This window comes from Schistocerca cancellata, chromosome 4 (genome assembly GCF_023864275.1).
Source record: "Schistocerca cancellata isolate TAMUIC-IGC-003103 chromosome 4, iqSchCanc2.1, whole genome shotgun sequence".
Classification (NCBI taxonomy): Eukaryota; Metazoa; Arthropoda; class Insecta; order Orthoptera; family Acrididae; genus Schistocerca; species Schistocerca cancellata.
Window position 1 is genome coordinate 568603288 of NC_064629.1, and position 16105 is coordinate 568619392.

At 42.2% G+C, this 16105-nt stretch overlaps 1 protein-coding gene across 6 annotated transcripts in view; it reads left to right on the forward strand.

Moving 5' to 3' along the window:
• Positions 1-16105, forward strand: part of LOC126184724 (centromere protein J) — a 259648-nt gene that overhangs the window by 146287 nt on the left and 97256 nt on the right. The window lies entirely within an intron of this gene.

Below are 16105 nucleotides of genomic sequence, written 5' to 3' on the forward strand. Positions count from 1 at the left end.
ATATTCCGGAGGTAAAATAGTCCCCCATTCGGATCTCCGGGTGGGGACTACTCAGGAGGACGTTGTTATCAGGAGAAAGAAAACTGGCGTTCTACGGATCAGAGTGTGGAATGTCAGATCCCTTAATCGGGCAGTTAGGTTAGAAAATTTAAAAAGGGAAATGGATAGGTTAAAGTTAGATATAGTGGGAATTAGTGAAGTTCGGTGGCAGGAGGAATGAGCTTTCCGGTCAGGTGACTATAGGGTTATAAACACAAAATCAAATAGGTGTAATGCAGGAGTAGGTTTAATAATGAATAGGAAAATAGGAGTGCAGGTTAGCTACTACAGACAGCATAGTGAACGCATTATTGTGGCCAAGATAGATACGAAGCCCACGCCTACCACAGTAGTACAAGTTTATATGCCAACTAGCTCCGCAGATGATGAAAAGATTGATGAAATGTATGATGAGATAAAAGAAATTATTCAGTTAGTGAAGGGAGACGAAAATTTAATTGTCATGGGTGACTGGAACTCAATAGTAGGAAAATGAAGAGAAGGAAACATAGTAGGTGAATATGTAATGGGATTAAGGAATGAAAGAGGAAGCCGCCTGGTAGAATTTTGCACAGAGCATAACTTGATCATAGCTAACACTTGTTTCAAGAATCATAAAAGAAGGTTGTATACATGGAAGAAGCCTGGAGATACTGGAAGGTCTCAGATAGGTTATATAATGGTTAGACAGAGATTCAGGAACCAGGTTTTAAATTGTAAGACATTTCCAGGGGCAGATGTGGACTCTGACCACAATTTGTTGCTTATGAACTGTATATTAAAACTGAAGAAACTGCAAAAAAAGTGGGACTTTGAGCAGATGGGACCTGGATAAACTGAAAGAACCAGAGGTTGTAGAGAGCTTCAGGGAGAGCATTAGGGAACGATTGACAAGAATGGGGGAAAGAAATACAGTAAAAGAAGAATGGGTAGCTTTGAGAGATGAAATAGTGAAGGTAGCAGAGGATCAAGTAGGTAAAAAGACAAGAGCTAATAGAAATTCTTGGGTAACAGAAGAGATATTGAATTTAATTGATGAAACAAGAAAATACAAAAATGAAGCAGGCAAAAAGGAATACAAACGTCTCAAAAATGAGATTGACAGGAAGTGCAAAATGGCTAAGGAGGGATGGTTAGAGGACAAATGTAAGGATGTAGAGGCGCATATCACTATGGGTAAGATAGATACTGCCTACAGGAAAATTAAAGAGACCTTTGGAGAAAAGAGAACCACTTGCATGAATATCAAGAGCTCAGCTGGAAACCCAGTTCTAAGCAAAGAAGGGAAAGCAGAAAGGTGGAAGGAGTATATGAAGGGTCTATACAAGGACGGTGTTCTAGAGGACAATATTATGGAAATGGAAGAGAATGTAGATGAAGATGAAATAGGTGATATGATACTGCGTGAAGAGTTTGTCAGAGCACTGAAAGACCTAAGTCGAAAAAAGGCCCTGGAAGTAGACAACATTCCGTTAGAACTACTGGCAGCCTTGGGAGAGCCAGGCCTCACAAAACTCTACCATCTATTGAGCAAGATGTATGAGACAGGCGAAATACCCTCAGACTTCAAGAAGAATATAATAATTCCAGTCCCGAAGAAAGCAGGTGTTGACAGATGTGAAAATTACCGAACTATCAGTTTAATAAGCCACGGCTGCAAAATACTAACACGAATTCTTTACAGACAAATTGAAAAACTGGTAGAAGCCAACCTTGGGGAAGATCAGTTTGAATTCTGTAGAAATGTTGGAACACGTGAGGCAATATGGGCCCTACGACTTATCTTAGAAAATAGATTAAGGAAAGGCAAACCTACGTTTCTAGCATTTGTAGACTTAGGGAAAGCTTTTAACAACGTTGACTGGAATACTCTCTTTCAAATTCTGAAGATGGCAGGGGTAAAATACAGTGAGCGAAAGGCTATTTACAATTTGTACAGAAACCAGATGGCAGTTATAAGAGTCGAGGGACATGAAAGGGAAGCAGTGGTTGGGAAGGGAGTGAGACAGGGTTGTAGCCTATCCCTGATGTTATTCAATCTGTATATTGAACAAGCAGTAAAGGAAACAAAAGAAAAATTAGGAGTAGGTATTAAAATCCATGGAGAAGAAATAAAAACTTTGAGGTTCGCCGATGACATTGTAATTCTGTTAGAGACAGCAAAGGACCTGGAAGAGCAGCTGAATGGAATGGACAGTGTCGTGAAAGGAGGATATAAGATGAACATCAACAAAAGCAAAATGAGGATAATGGAATGTAGTCGAATTAAATCGGGTGATGCTGCGGGAATTAGATTAGGAAATGAGACGCTTAAAGTAGTAAATGAGTTTTGCTATTTGGGGAGCAAAATAAAAGTGATGATGGTCGAAGTGGAGAGGATATAAAATGTAGACTGGCAATAGCAAGGAAAGCGTTTCTGAAGAAGAGAAATTTGTTAACATTGAGTATAGATTTAACTCTCAGGAAGTCTCTTCTGAAAGTATTTGTATGGAGTGTAACCATGTATGGAAGTGAAACATGGACGATAAATAGTTTGGACAAGAAGAGAATAGAAGCTTTCGAAATGTGGTGCTACAGAAGAATGCTGAAGATTAGATGGGTAGATCACGTAACTAATGAGGAGGTATTGAATAGAATTGGAGAGAAAAGAAATTTGTGGCACAGCTTGACTAGAACAAGGGATCGGTTGGTAGGGCATGTTCTGAGGCATCAAAGGATCACCAATTTAGTATTCATGGGAAGCGTGGAGGGTAAAAATCGTAGAGGGAGACCAAGAGATGAATACACTAAACAGATTCAGAAGGATCTAGGTTGCAGTAGGTACTGGGAGATGAAGAAGCTTGCACAGGATAGAGTAGCATGGAGAGCTGCATCAAACCAGTCTCTGGACTGAAGACCACAACAACCAAACATCATCGCAGTGTAGACCACTGCAATTGTAGACCCCCGAGCTAAAAGGATATGTACTCCACAAAAAAGACGACCTGAGTGGAGAAAGAGCTAGAGGAGTGTAGGTGTTTTCGTCAGTACAAACTACCACTCCTCACCTCTCTCACTTAAAACTACCTTCCAAGCAGTTGTTTTATCAGTGCTCGTGCATCATCCTTTGACAATATGTTCCCTTTACTTGCCCCCAAGAGCTGCACTTGACAAAGAGGCCGAGGCCCTAACCGACCTCATTACACAGCTCCCCTGTCCCTTCAACCTCTGAGGTGATCTTAATGCACAAAATGTGCTTTGGGGCTCTGCAACTACTTGCCCTGGGGGTAGAGCAATTGAGAGGCTTCTTGTGTCATGATGCGAATACTTGCTAAATGCGGGACAGAGCAGTCACTTCTGCACAGAAACTGGGTCATTCTCTGCCACTGATCTCTCGCTTTGCTCTCCAGCTCTTGATCACACTGCTCAATGTGTAGTGGTCGATGACTTGCACGGAAGAGATCACTTCCCAATCTGGATTCACCTGTCAGATGGGGTGGAACTCGAAAGGAAACCACTGCAATGGGTGCTCAGTAGAACCAACTGGACACTTCATAGCCAGTTGGCCCAGTTCAAACATCGTGAGAATGTCGAGGCATGGGTGGATCAAATTGCCAAAATGATCATCCACACCACTGCAGAATCCATTCCACAGTCTACAGGACAACAGAAGAGGCAACCTGTCCCTTGGTGAAGTGCAGGATCTTGCAGCCTTTCGGGTGGCGAGGGCAAAGTGCCGCCAAATTATTTGAGAGGGCTAGAAGAGGTCATGGAAACATTTCCTGAACACCCTTAATGATTCCACCAAAAGTTCCGTTGTGTGGGAGACCATTAGAAGTTTCTGGGAGAGGCAGCAGGTGTCCCATGGCTGCTGTAATGGGACCAATCCGCAAGACATTGCCCAGACTATGACGGCGTATTTTACCACAGTTACTGCAACAGCCATTCAGGATCCAGGTTTGCAGCACCATCGAGTGATTGCTGAAAGTAGTTTGAACTTCCAGCCCACCTCCAATGAAGGTTACAACTGCTCATTTTCCATGTGGTAGCTGGATTCTGTATTGTCTGCAGCTTGTGACACATCCCCTAGTCATGAAAGGATCCATTAACATATGCTGCGGCACCTCACAACAGATATCCTCCTCGCACTTTTTAATGCCATTTGGTCGTCAGGTCACTTTCGCGACTCGTGGCGTGAGGTAATTTTAATTCCTCTTTCAAAACCTGGGAAAGACCATACATGTCCAAGTAGTTACCGTAGTGTTTCCCTCACTAGCTGCATGGGGACACTTTGGAGCAGATGGTCACCTGCTGCCTTGTCTGGATCTTAGAATCCAGGCAACTCTGTAGTCACTTTCAGTGTGGGTTCAGGAGGTATCGCTCCACCTTTGATAACCTTTTCCTCCTGGAGGTGGCTATACACCAGGCTTCCCTATGCTGGCATCACCTTATAGGTATATTTTTTGGCATTGAGAAGTCCTACGATACTACTTTGAGGTATCTTATCCTGGAGCAGCTTCAGGAATGGGGTTTTCATGGTTGTTTTCCCATTTTTGTTCAGTCCTTCCTCTCGCCACGGTATTTTAGATACCGAGTCGGTGACATCCTGCCTGATCGTTTTGAGCAGGAAAACGGTGTCCCTCAAGGTAGCGTTTTAAGTGTGACTGTCTTTGTTGTAGCTATTAATAGCATTACATCCATAGTGAAAAGTCCTGTCCAGTGTTCTTTGTTTGTGGATGACTTCTCTGTGTTTTCTCTTCTTCAAGCCTTGCAACGACAACACGTCAGTTGCAGCTAACTCTTCAATGTTTTGATGAATGGGTATAGAAGAGTGGTTTTAAGTTTCCAGCTGAGAAGTCTGCGTGTGTGTTCTTTTTAACCATTCACGTTCCATTTTAAACTTTCGTGAGTTGAGGACGAGGGACACTGTCCATAATTTTAAAGACAGTGAGGTTTCTGGGCCACATATTTGACTTTAAGCTTACATCTTGAGTACCTGAAAGTACAGTCACTTAAGGCTTCAAGTATTTTAAAATGTCGTAGCCACAGCACATGGGGAGCAGACATGATTTGTCTGCTCCAGTTTTACAGGGCATTTTTGCAGTCTCGGCTCAATTATGGGTGCACGGTCTGTGAAATCCTGTTATTTGAAGATGTTGGGCGTGGGGCGCAATGAAGGGATTCGGTTGGTCACTGGGGCATTCAAAACAAGCCCCATACCTAGGCTAGGCTCTGTACAGAGGCTGGTGAACTGCCACTCCACATGAGGCGACAGCTACTTACAGTGCGCCAGGTATATAAAACACTGTCCACACCATACACACCCACCTACCATACCATTGCTCAGCCTCTACTGGAAAGGCCTTTTCATAACCGGCAACAAGCAATGAGGCCCTATGGGATTCGTGCATTGGATTGCCTTCTAGAGATGGGTGTGGCCGGTCTTCATGTTTTATATCATGGTGGGTGCAGATTTCCACCTTGGCTTCTCCAGAGGCCCAGATTTATTTTAGACTTCACGAATTTTAAGGAAGATTGTAGATCAGAATTTACATTTCAATCTCTCTCTCTCTCTCTCTCTCTCTCTCTCTCTAAGATTTTGAAGTTTTGTGATGTGTCTGGACACTGGACTAATTTTTAGGCTATAGATTTTGGTGTGTTGCAGAGTGACTGGCTTCTTCTTTTTTTTATTCTTGTGGTCAGCCAGCCACGTCCATCTGAATCCTACAACATACTTACACAACCTTAACCTATGTGGCACATAGTGCACCTTACATTGCTCACCAGTTCCAGGTCCCTTCATTTTACTCCTTGTAACTTTCTCCTGCTGGTTGCTTTCTGATAATTGTGGTACCTCTCTACCATTCCTCTAAACAGCTTTAAGCGAGTAACGTGGGTAACAGAAGTTTTTGTGGGGAACTGTATCTTCACGTTGACTGGTGACATCATTCACATGACCTGATAAGGTCCCTGTTACTTAGTTAAAAATTCCTTTCTTTTCCCCTTCGGCATGTAGGGATTTGTGACTGTCACCCATTGTCCTACGCAATACTGAGGCAGCTTGCCTTTGCATCTGTTCGGCTGTTCGTGCCATTTTTAACACCTTTGTGTTAGCCTTCTGTACATTCCTCCAAACTTGCTTACTGACTCGCCATCGGCCATAATTTAAAATTCAAGACATCAAAGGAAAACAGCATCTTCCTACTATACACCATCCTAAATGACAACAAGCCCGTTGCATTATGTATTTTCAAATTATTGGCGCACAGGACATAGGGAAGATAGGTGTCCCAGATATTATGCCTGGAATTAACATAATAACTACGTTTTTGCAATTGTCTTGTGCATATGTTTACTTCCCCTGTTAGTCTGCAGATGAAACAGGCTTGTCTGTAACTTCCGTATATGCAACACGTGGGATAGTTGTTTCATTAAATTTGAGACAAAGTTCGTATCCTGATCTATAACTATGGTATCATGTACCCCAAACTTCAATACCCAGTTGTTTACTAACGCTTCTGCGACAGTGCTAGCCCATACGTCTGGCATCAGTACTGTTGCAAAAAGTCGAGAAAAATCATTGATGATTTTGAGAACATACCTATTACCTGCAGGTGTTCTATTAAATGACTGGAGGACTCCAGCATCAACATTACCTGTGGTAATCCTCTCAACAACACTTTCTGATGTGCAGTGTTGGCTCTTTGCATGCATGGCGCGCAATCTGTAACATACTGCTTTATGCCGTGCTTCCTGTTCCTCCACCAAAACTGCGCTGCTATATGTCTGTCTATCGCATCGCACATCACCCTACATGACGTGACAAGATATGGTCGTGACCTTGCTGAAAAACTGCTGAAACCACCACAGTGGTCTGCACCTTGTCGTCCTACACAACAAACCTTCGTGAATAACAAAATGTGGCAGTGACTTATGTGCCTGCCAGTACTTGCCCTTCACGTGTGCCCCCTGCTGCTCTTCTGCATGCTTCCCTAAGGTACTCGACATCACTACCCTACAATTTAATGTGTCCGCTTTTGCATGTGATCTTCCTGGCATATGGATTATCTTGTACTCAAATTCACAAAGCTTAAGTGCCCACAATTTCAATGAGGCATGGTCCGTTATGACCTTACACTTCCTACCATACAGGTAACATCAAAAATACGTAACATTGTATATGACCACCAACATGTTTTTCTGTTGTTGAGTAGTTACACTACACCTCGTTTAACTGCCTCAAAGTGTAAGCTACCAGATGTTCTTGATCATCTGCCATCTGTTCCAAGACACAATATTTGAGCATCAAAACAATAAGCTCTTTGTCAAAATCCATAAAAACCTATACTGGATCTGAAACTATATTTCTTTCAATTTTTGAAATGTCATTGGACATTCCTGCAACAAATGTAATTTCGCCCCCTTTTCCAATAGCTTGTTCAAGGGTTTGGCTATTTTTGTGAAGTCCCTCATGAACCATCTATAATAAATACAAAGGCAGATGAATGATTGCACCTGATTAGTTGTTTGTGATGTTGGATAATTTTGAACCGCATTTGTAACATGAGGGTTGGTCCGTATCACTTGTCCCAGGTATGGTACCCGAGTTCGCGCAAAATGGCACTTGTCTATACTTAACGTCAAACTTGCTGAATGTTGTGTATTAAAGACATCCTCCAAACACCTCACATACTCCAGTAAACCATTTGAATAGACTATTATGTCCTCCAGATACACCACACAAGTGTTTGGTTTTAATCCTCTCAATGTCCTAGCTAACAACCACTGAGAGGTCGCCAGTGTGTTCTTTAGTCCAAATGGCATGCGCTTAGAAAGAAAATAGCCACCCAGAACCGTAAATGCAGTTTTCGGCCCATCCTCGGACACCACTTCCAATTGATGGTACCTGCTCCTGAGACCCATAGTTGTAAGGAATCAACACGCACTCAAATTATCCAAAGTTTCTGTGATGTCTGGAATTGGATAAGTAATCAAAATAGTTAATGCATTTAGATATCTGTAGTCAACTAAAATCTGTGTTTCCTTGGTCCACTGATTTCTTCGTCACGACCCCTATGTTCGCTCTTCAGGGGCTATCACCCAGTTCTACGATCCCATCCAATAGTGGCTGCTTAATAGACTCTTCTGCAATGTTTGTAGTTGTGTTGCTGTACAGTATGGCTTCCTATAAATTGGTATGCTATCCCCTGTCAATTTATGATGATCTGTCACCGAGGTTGCTGGTAAACCTCCATCTGTACAAAATAAATCACTAAACCTCAACAACTACTTTTCCATAGCCCTTCGGTCACTGTCCTTCAGATGATCCACTTTCCCTCATAACACTTCCATGTCAACAGTTTGTTTGCAGCTTTCCTCTAGACTCGATTTATCTAAGTCCTCATCTTCCAAGACTTCCAGAGTGGCTATTACTGCACCCTTTTACAGTCACCTCTCCTCTGCCAAACTTATCCATGCTAACTGGAATCATCCATTCCTCATTAATTCCACTTACTCGTGCCACACTCCTGCGGAAAAATCAATGAGAACTATCCAACTCTTCATTGCTTGAGCAGTGCTATATATATAAGCAGGGTGTATACGACCCAGGACAACCGGGAGATCCGGGAAAAACCCGGGAATTTTTTCATCCGGGAAAAACCCGGGAATTTTTTAGAATTCCAGGAAGTTTTCATTGTTTTTGTTTTCAGTTAAATTTTTGTAATTTTCACTGGAAAGAACAGATACTCTAACAATGGATATTATTGTATACCGCTATTTCAGAATAATACTGCAACAATGAAACATGAACGAGAGAAAAAACGAAAATAAAACTTAAATTGCAAAGGAAATACGCCATATACAGCAACAAAACGCAGTGCTCATACAAGCGTCTGCCAACAGCAAAATGTGTCAAAGGCTTTAGGAACACTATGCAATGTTCCGTAACAACACATTGCCTCCGATGAACGTGACGTCATAACTGTTTACATTAGATTCGTTTTAGCTGTTACGAGCGGGATCATGGGCATGCGCAGTTGAGTAGTACCTTTTCGGCTTCTGGCTACAAAAATGTGGCTGTTGGCTGTGTAATAAGCAGTCGCAGCAAGCAGCTAGATGCTACCGGGAAAAATTTTACTGGAGCGCCCAAGCTGCTAGATTCTTGCATGCACAGCAGGCCCAGTTCTAGGAGGGGTGTGGGGGGCAAATTCATACTGTTGAGGGGAAAAAACCTTCTTTCACAAAGCGACTAGCATCCAGCACACGTTAGTCTATCGATTATTCATATGACTTTGAAACGCAACCCTGTCAGTTTTTGAACACGTTCTAAGTTGATTTCTGAATCAATCGGAAGTTGATTTGTGAATGCGTGCATAGTGTACATGATGTCTCTGTCAGGGAAATCCTCGTCCCATGTAGAAACAAAGTTTCCTACAGACAAAAGGGGCTATACGAGCTGAGCGGAGTAAGACCAAACAGGTGAATGACAACCGCTGTCTGATTGTGTGGTTGACTGGGTTTGCGAATGATGAGCGTTGTTATAATTACTAGCTAAATCCATAGATTCGGACTACAGGAGTGGAAATAAACGAATAACAGGCAAGAAAGATTACGTATTACCTTCTCGGTGTATCCAAGAAAATGAAATTTTGACAGAAAATTTTTGGGCAGGTCGCTATACTAGTAAGGGCCAGTTGTACAGTCCCCGGCTAGCAGCCGCTTTAAATTCTATTCTGGAAGAAACGCGGAAGATGCGTTGTACGAACATGTAGCAACGCCTAACCGGAGAATAATCGCGGGATGGCTAAACCGGTGATTCTGGCAGAATTAGTGGAGTTAACCTGCGAATAATCTTTGACATTGGCAGGAACAGTTACAGAACTAGTGCTAACAAGACAGTTTGCTAGAACGAGGAAGGAGAAGAAACAGGGACATCATATAAATTATGGAACAATATGACGATTCCAAGTTTGTATAAAAATTTCGTACCACTACTTTTCGATCTCCTACTTGAGAAACAGGAGCGTATGAATGAAGTGTGAAACTACTTCTTAACGTAAGGCTTTTTGCTTGTAGTAGGCCTGATAGGCATTTGATATTGGTACTTTGTGAACTATATTCTGTCATTACAAAAAAGACCGTTTGTGCCAAAACAGTCTCGTTTATTTGGCGTGTATTGCAATTGTTGCAGTATTAGAAAGGCCTATTTCGTTTTATCTAGCAGAGAGTGACAAAATAGACGTAATCAGATCGGGAAACCACACCAGTCTTGGGTCCTATTTGCATTAACAGCTTTTTCAGTATTAGACAACGACATTTCGACTTTTAATGTAGCAAAATATTTCACGAACTTTGATGAGGTAATAGATTCTTTCGCAGAAAGGAAAGTACTCCATGTAAAGCTGTAGCAAGATTAAAGAGAAAAAAATCTAGGAGCTAAGGATTGAAGAAGTGTGTATTGTCTTGCTTGTCTCGTGTCTTTACTGGGTTTATGTATCCTATATTTTATTTTATGTCACACAGGGCAGCAAGTTGTTAGCTGATAGGGAATAAAGAGTGCAAATTTTCTGAAGAGGGACCAGATTTCAAACCGGCCAATTGTAAGCAGGAGAGGACCACAGGACATTTTAATTTCCACTGTATTGAATATGGTTTGATGGCATCCATTACAAAACATACAATTCCACAGAGCAAAGCACATTGACGTACGAATTCTGTGTGAGGAGGTGAGGCACAGCCCTTCGGCACACTTATGACCAAATAACATGTCTTACATTTCCTCGAACACACATATTTTATGCATCAGACTCTTGAGAAAACTGTGCAATATAAAATGTGCATATTTTTGAAAATTCGATTTTTTAAAATTTTTGACGTCGTATCTCAAACACACGAGGGAGTGGCGGGGTATTGCACTGGTTCGGAAATATGGTAGATCCGGGGCTGATGCGCAGAGCAGTCTGAGTTACAGTGGGGTTGTGGGTAGTCTCCACGTGACCCGTGTTTACATTTAGTGATTCTGCTGTTTTCGTTTACTGCTCTCACATTCAAATGGTTCAAATGGCTCTGAGCACTATGGGACTTAACTGCTGTGGTCATCAGTTCCCTAGAACTTAGAACTACTTAAACTTAACTAACCTAAGGCTATCACACACATCCATGCCCGAGGCGGGATTCGAACCTGCGACCGTAGTGGTTGTGCAGTCCCAGACTGTAGCGCCTAGAACCGCTCGGCCACTCCGGCCGGCCCGCTCTCATGTCAAATGAAAACAAAACAGATTTCTGATTTCCACCTTTCTGACAGTCAAGCATTAATTGCCTTGCAGAACAATGAAGTTATTTTTGTCGGTTTGCTTAAGAAATTTTCTTTTTAATTCCACACACTGTTCGCTGCATTTCAAGTGCACGTTTTCAACTTCTAGCACGTATGTCATTATGCCATAATAAAGAACCAAACATGGGATAACACAGTACTGGTACTCTAAGGAAATTTACATCCCGAAAACTACATTGAAAAGCTTAATATCAGGTTGTGGCCTACTTAACTGGGAATATGGACATACAAATGTGCACTTTAAATGTGGACATTTTAGGTCTCAAAATTCCAATGCTCTTGAAGTATCCTGTGATGTTTTGTTTATTCTATGACATAATGTACGATCTTTTAATGTTTTACACGTATGAACATAAGGGGTCCCCGCGACATTGTAGTTGCGCAAGCGCCGTGACGCATGTCATCTGGCGCTCTCTGGCAACTGTGGAAATGAACCTATTTCTAACAGGTCACGGGAAAATATTCCGAATGGTGGTTTGAAAAGCGTTACCATCAAAGTACCATTCTGGCACTTACAACGGAGCTATGTGCGATAATGTACGATGAATTTCTTAAATCACAGAGCATTTGACTCTCATTTAAAAATCAACTCTTCGATGACGAGCCATTTAGATGAATTTCGGTCCCAGAAGATCAGACATTTAAGTCGTTATTAAAAATTTTACGATCACATTTGTGTGATATAGCTTAAATTGTAATACACGCATAAAAGACCAATATTGTATGTGAAAGCTTAGCTTCTCTTGCAGTGTATTAATCTTACAGACCAATATTATATGTGAAAGCTTTGTGTTTCATGTAGCAACCCTATGTATATTAATTTAAACCATTAACTTTTTCTGTTTGTGCGTTCGTGCTGCTTAACAGTGATGTTGGTATTTGCTGACTATATCCTAAGCTCTTAGTACCCGCTGTCATCGGCTGGCGAGATCATATGACATGAGCTGTGGCTGGCTTACAAAAGCGCATCACAATCTCGATTTCAGTGCTTCGGAAAGTAACATGCGGTGTTTGGTGGAATTCTAATTTATACTTTCGTAATACGAAAATATGCAGCCTATATGTTGCTGCACATCAAAGATCTTTCCAAAACGCGTTTTTTCCCTGTGTTTAGTTTTATAAAGCACCGGGAAATTCTACTCCCGTGTATAAAACCATAATCATTCAAAGGACTTGTACAGTTCCAAGAGAAAATATACTGTCAGTTAACAGGGAAAAAGTATGTTTTCACCCGGGAGAAAGTGTATTTTTAACCGGGAAATCTGGGAGAAACCCGGGAATTTTTTTTCCTTGTCCACGTATACATCCTGATAAGGTTTCTCTTGACAAATCAGTATCCACTGTAACTGCTGTTATTTTATCATGCTAATCCATCTTTACTGAAAACATACGCAGTTCAGTTGGTCTCACTCCATTATAGGCGAGCCTTGCACCATTGCTTCAGTTGCAACTGTTTCCCCCCATGGAAACAAAATTCCACTTAGTTATACTGTGGATTGCCAAAGATCTACCTTAGCGTGATGTTTGTTGAGAAAGTCTAACCTGAGCATCTTTGAATAACCTTCGCCTATGCGTGACAGTACCTCCAGGCATTCTTCGAACTTAGTTTTCTCAACTGAAAACTCCAATTCTGCCATACCCAATGATTCCACACTATTATTGCCAACCTCCGTAACCTATACCTTGGTGGTCCCAGAGTCTTCTTTCTCATGAGGTCTGGACTGATAAGATATGTGCTCCCCTGTGACTACCAAAAGTCTCTGTTTGCTGCCACTCATCAGGCCCACAGCATTCGGTTTGTGCACTAACTTGTGCAGTGTTATGGTCCATTGGGGCTCCCTTCTGATGCTTCTGTATGTGTCTAATGGCTACTTCCCTTACCGGTGCTTCCCAGCTTTTCTACTTCTATAGATGCCCGCTGGTCCACACACTACACGCATAGCACTCTGATTGTTGACATTACTTCATTCTGTGCCCCTCCTGACCACATTTGTAACAATTGATTTCAGAAGTGAACACTCAGTGACCCACTCTTTGCTTTGTTGCCGATATCGACATTCTCTATATGTGTTTAGAGCCTAAGAGCTGATGCTGGATTTTCCATTAGTACCCTCCGTGACATCTCTGCGGGTACACAATGCAGAAAAACGTCCACTGCACTGTTGTACATCTGCCGGCCACTGTGGCTGAATGATTCTAGGTGCTTCAGTCCGGAACCGTGCTGCAGCTATGGTCGCAGGTTCGAATCCTGCCTCGGGCAGGGATGTGTGTGATGTCCTTAGGTTAGTTAGGTTTAAGTAGTTCTGAGTCTAGGGGACTGATGACATCAGATATTAAGTCCCATAGTGCTTAGAGCCATTTGAACCATTTTTTGTATGTCTCTTGCAACAATACCCTATTAGCTTCTGCATTTTGGGTCTGTAACATATGTCTTTGCATTCAGTTTACAGATTCTATCTGAGAATGACTTCATAATCTTGCTGTGCCACATTGACAAAGTACTTGGTCTCTCCTGAAAAAACCACGCACTATTTTTCTTTTGGCACTGCTGGCACAGTCCAGCGGCCCACTCCTGAAAACGTTTTCGCCTTACTCGAGGTCTCGTGGTTCACAACATATGCTTTGGCGTCAGCTGCTACATGTTAGCAACATGCAGAGTTATTTCTCCTGACCACCCATGCACTTCTGCAGGATCCCTAACATTCTTAATAAAAATTGTCACATCCTCCATTGTCTTGCCCAAGGAGTGTGTAATTAATGTGACAACTGCCGAGTCATATGGGACAGAAGGCACCCGCAATCCAGACTTATTTTTATCTAACTCCTCTTGCAGCTGAACCCAACTCGCTTTCCCAGCTTCTAACTCACAGTTAAATTAAAAATTTATCTGCCTCTTGAGCTCCAGCTTCTTTGTTAACGTGTGCACTCACTGAGTTAAAGCAGCAGTCACTTTGGTGGTGGTACTAGTAGCATATGTTTCTACTACGTACTCTAGTTCTTCCTTAATTCAGCTATTGAACAAAAAAATGCAGCCTCCCCTTTAATCACCCTACACACATAAATTTAACCACAAATTAATTCTTATGGTGAATCACCACCTACGTGCACTTATTACAGCTGCTAGCCACATGACCAGTTTGCCTACACACAGGGCAAGTAGCTGCCACAACTGTGGTACATGGGAAATTGTGTCCAGGCAAATTACAAATTACCTCTGGCGCTAAAGTATCGTGTCCGCTATTATCTCTAAACACAAATAAGTCCACAGGTTCCTCTGGCTTCACAAAAGTAGCTCTAAACATTATGTACTCTTATCCCACACAGTTGATTCTGACAACAAGAGCAAACACCAAAAATAATATAAATAAAACTAGATTCACTGCACCACATTGTTCTGAGCTGTTGCCACCAAATCCACATAAAGTGCTACCGCCTCACTCACCATTCACCAAAACCAACTCTCTCATCCAACCATAGTGCTTGACGTGAACAAACACTGTGAAGACAACTCTATCTCAGGGGTCTTAATGTGCCAGGATGACAGTGATATGGATTGGGGGGAGGGGTGAATCATGCTGGGCTGCGCGGAAATACATAGGTGAGTCTGGCATCGACTTCATTCCATTGAAGAATACACAGTGCCTCTGATGATCCAGGTGATGGCAGCACAATGTGTGTACATGTGTCAGCACCAACGCCGACACCAGGTTCAGCCGCCCCAGCACCTCGCCACTCCATGCTCGAGGACATAATGGCTCCTCTCCTTGCTCAGCAGTCTGACGACTGGCAGCATTTGTCAGCCGAGCCAGAAGCCCCATGCCTGCCCACCTGGAGAGCGGCTGCCTTTTCCCTCTAGTGCAGTTTGTGGTCACCATGCAGAGCACAGCACCCTTGTAGCAGAGCCTCAGCAGCTCCAGTCACCTGCCCAGGACAGCTCAGTCAGTAATAGAGGACAGTCTTGTCCCGGGAAGTCACAATATCACGCTCAAGCTCCAGCCTTGCAGCCAGCAGTTTACAGTCCATATATTTTCAGTCAGATCGTGATAAAATTTCAAAGTGGTGCAATGATTGGTAGCTTGATTTAAATGTTCAGAAATATAAAATTGTGTGCTTCAAAAAATGAAAAAAAGAGAACTTCGTATTCTATCACTGTAATGTCAGTGACTTGCAGTAGGAATCGACCAACTCTTACAAATACCTGGGAGAAACACTTTCTGGGGATATTAAATGGAATGAATACATAGGCTCAGTCATGTGTAAAACAAGTGACAGATTTTGGTTTATTGGTAGAATACTGGAGAAATGCAATCAGATTACAAAGGAGACTGCTTACAAATCACTCGTGTGACACATTCTAGAATATTGTTCATGGACTAACAAGGGATATTGAATGTGTATAGAGAAGGGCAGCATGAATGGTCACAGGTTTGTTTCACCTGTAGGAGAGTGTCACAGAGACACTGAAGTAATTGAACTGGCAGACTCTTGAATAATATGAAAACTATCCCAAGAAAGTCTACATATAAAGTTTCAAGAACTGACTTTAAATGATGACTCTTACATTGCTCACATAGGGATCATGTGAACAAGATTAGATTAATTACAGCATACACAGAGGTGTTTAAACATACTTCCTGCATTCCATATGTGAATGGATCAGGAAAAAACCCTAATAACTGGTATAATGAGGTGTACCCTCTGCCATCCACTTAACACTGGTTTGCAGAGTGTAGATGGAGATGTAAATGCAGA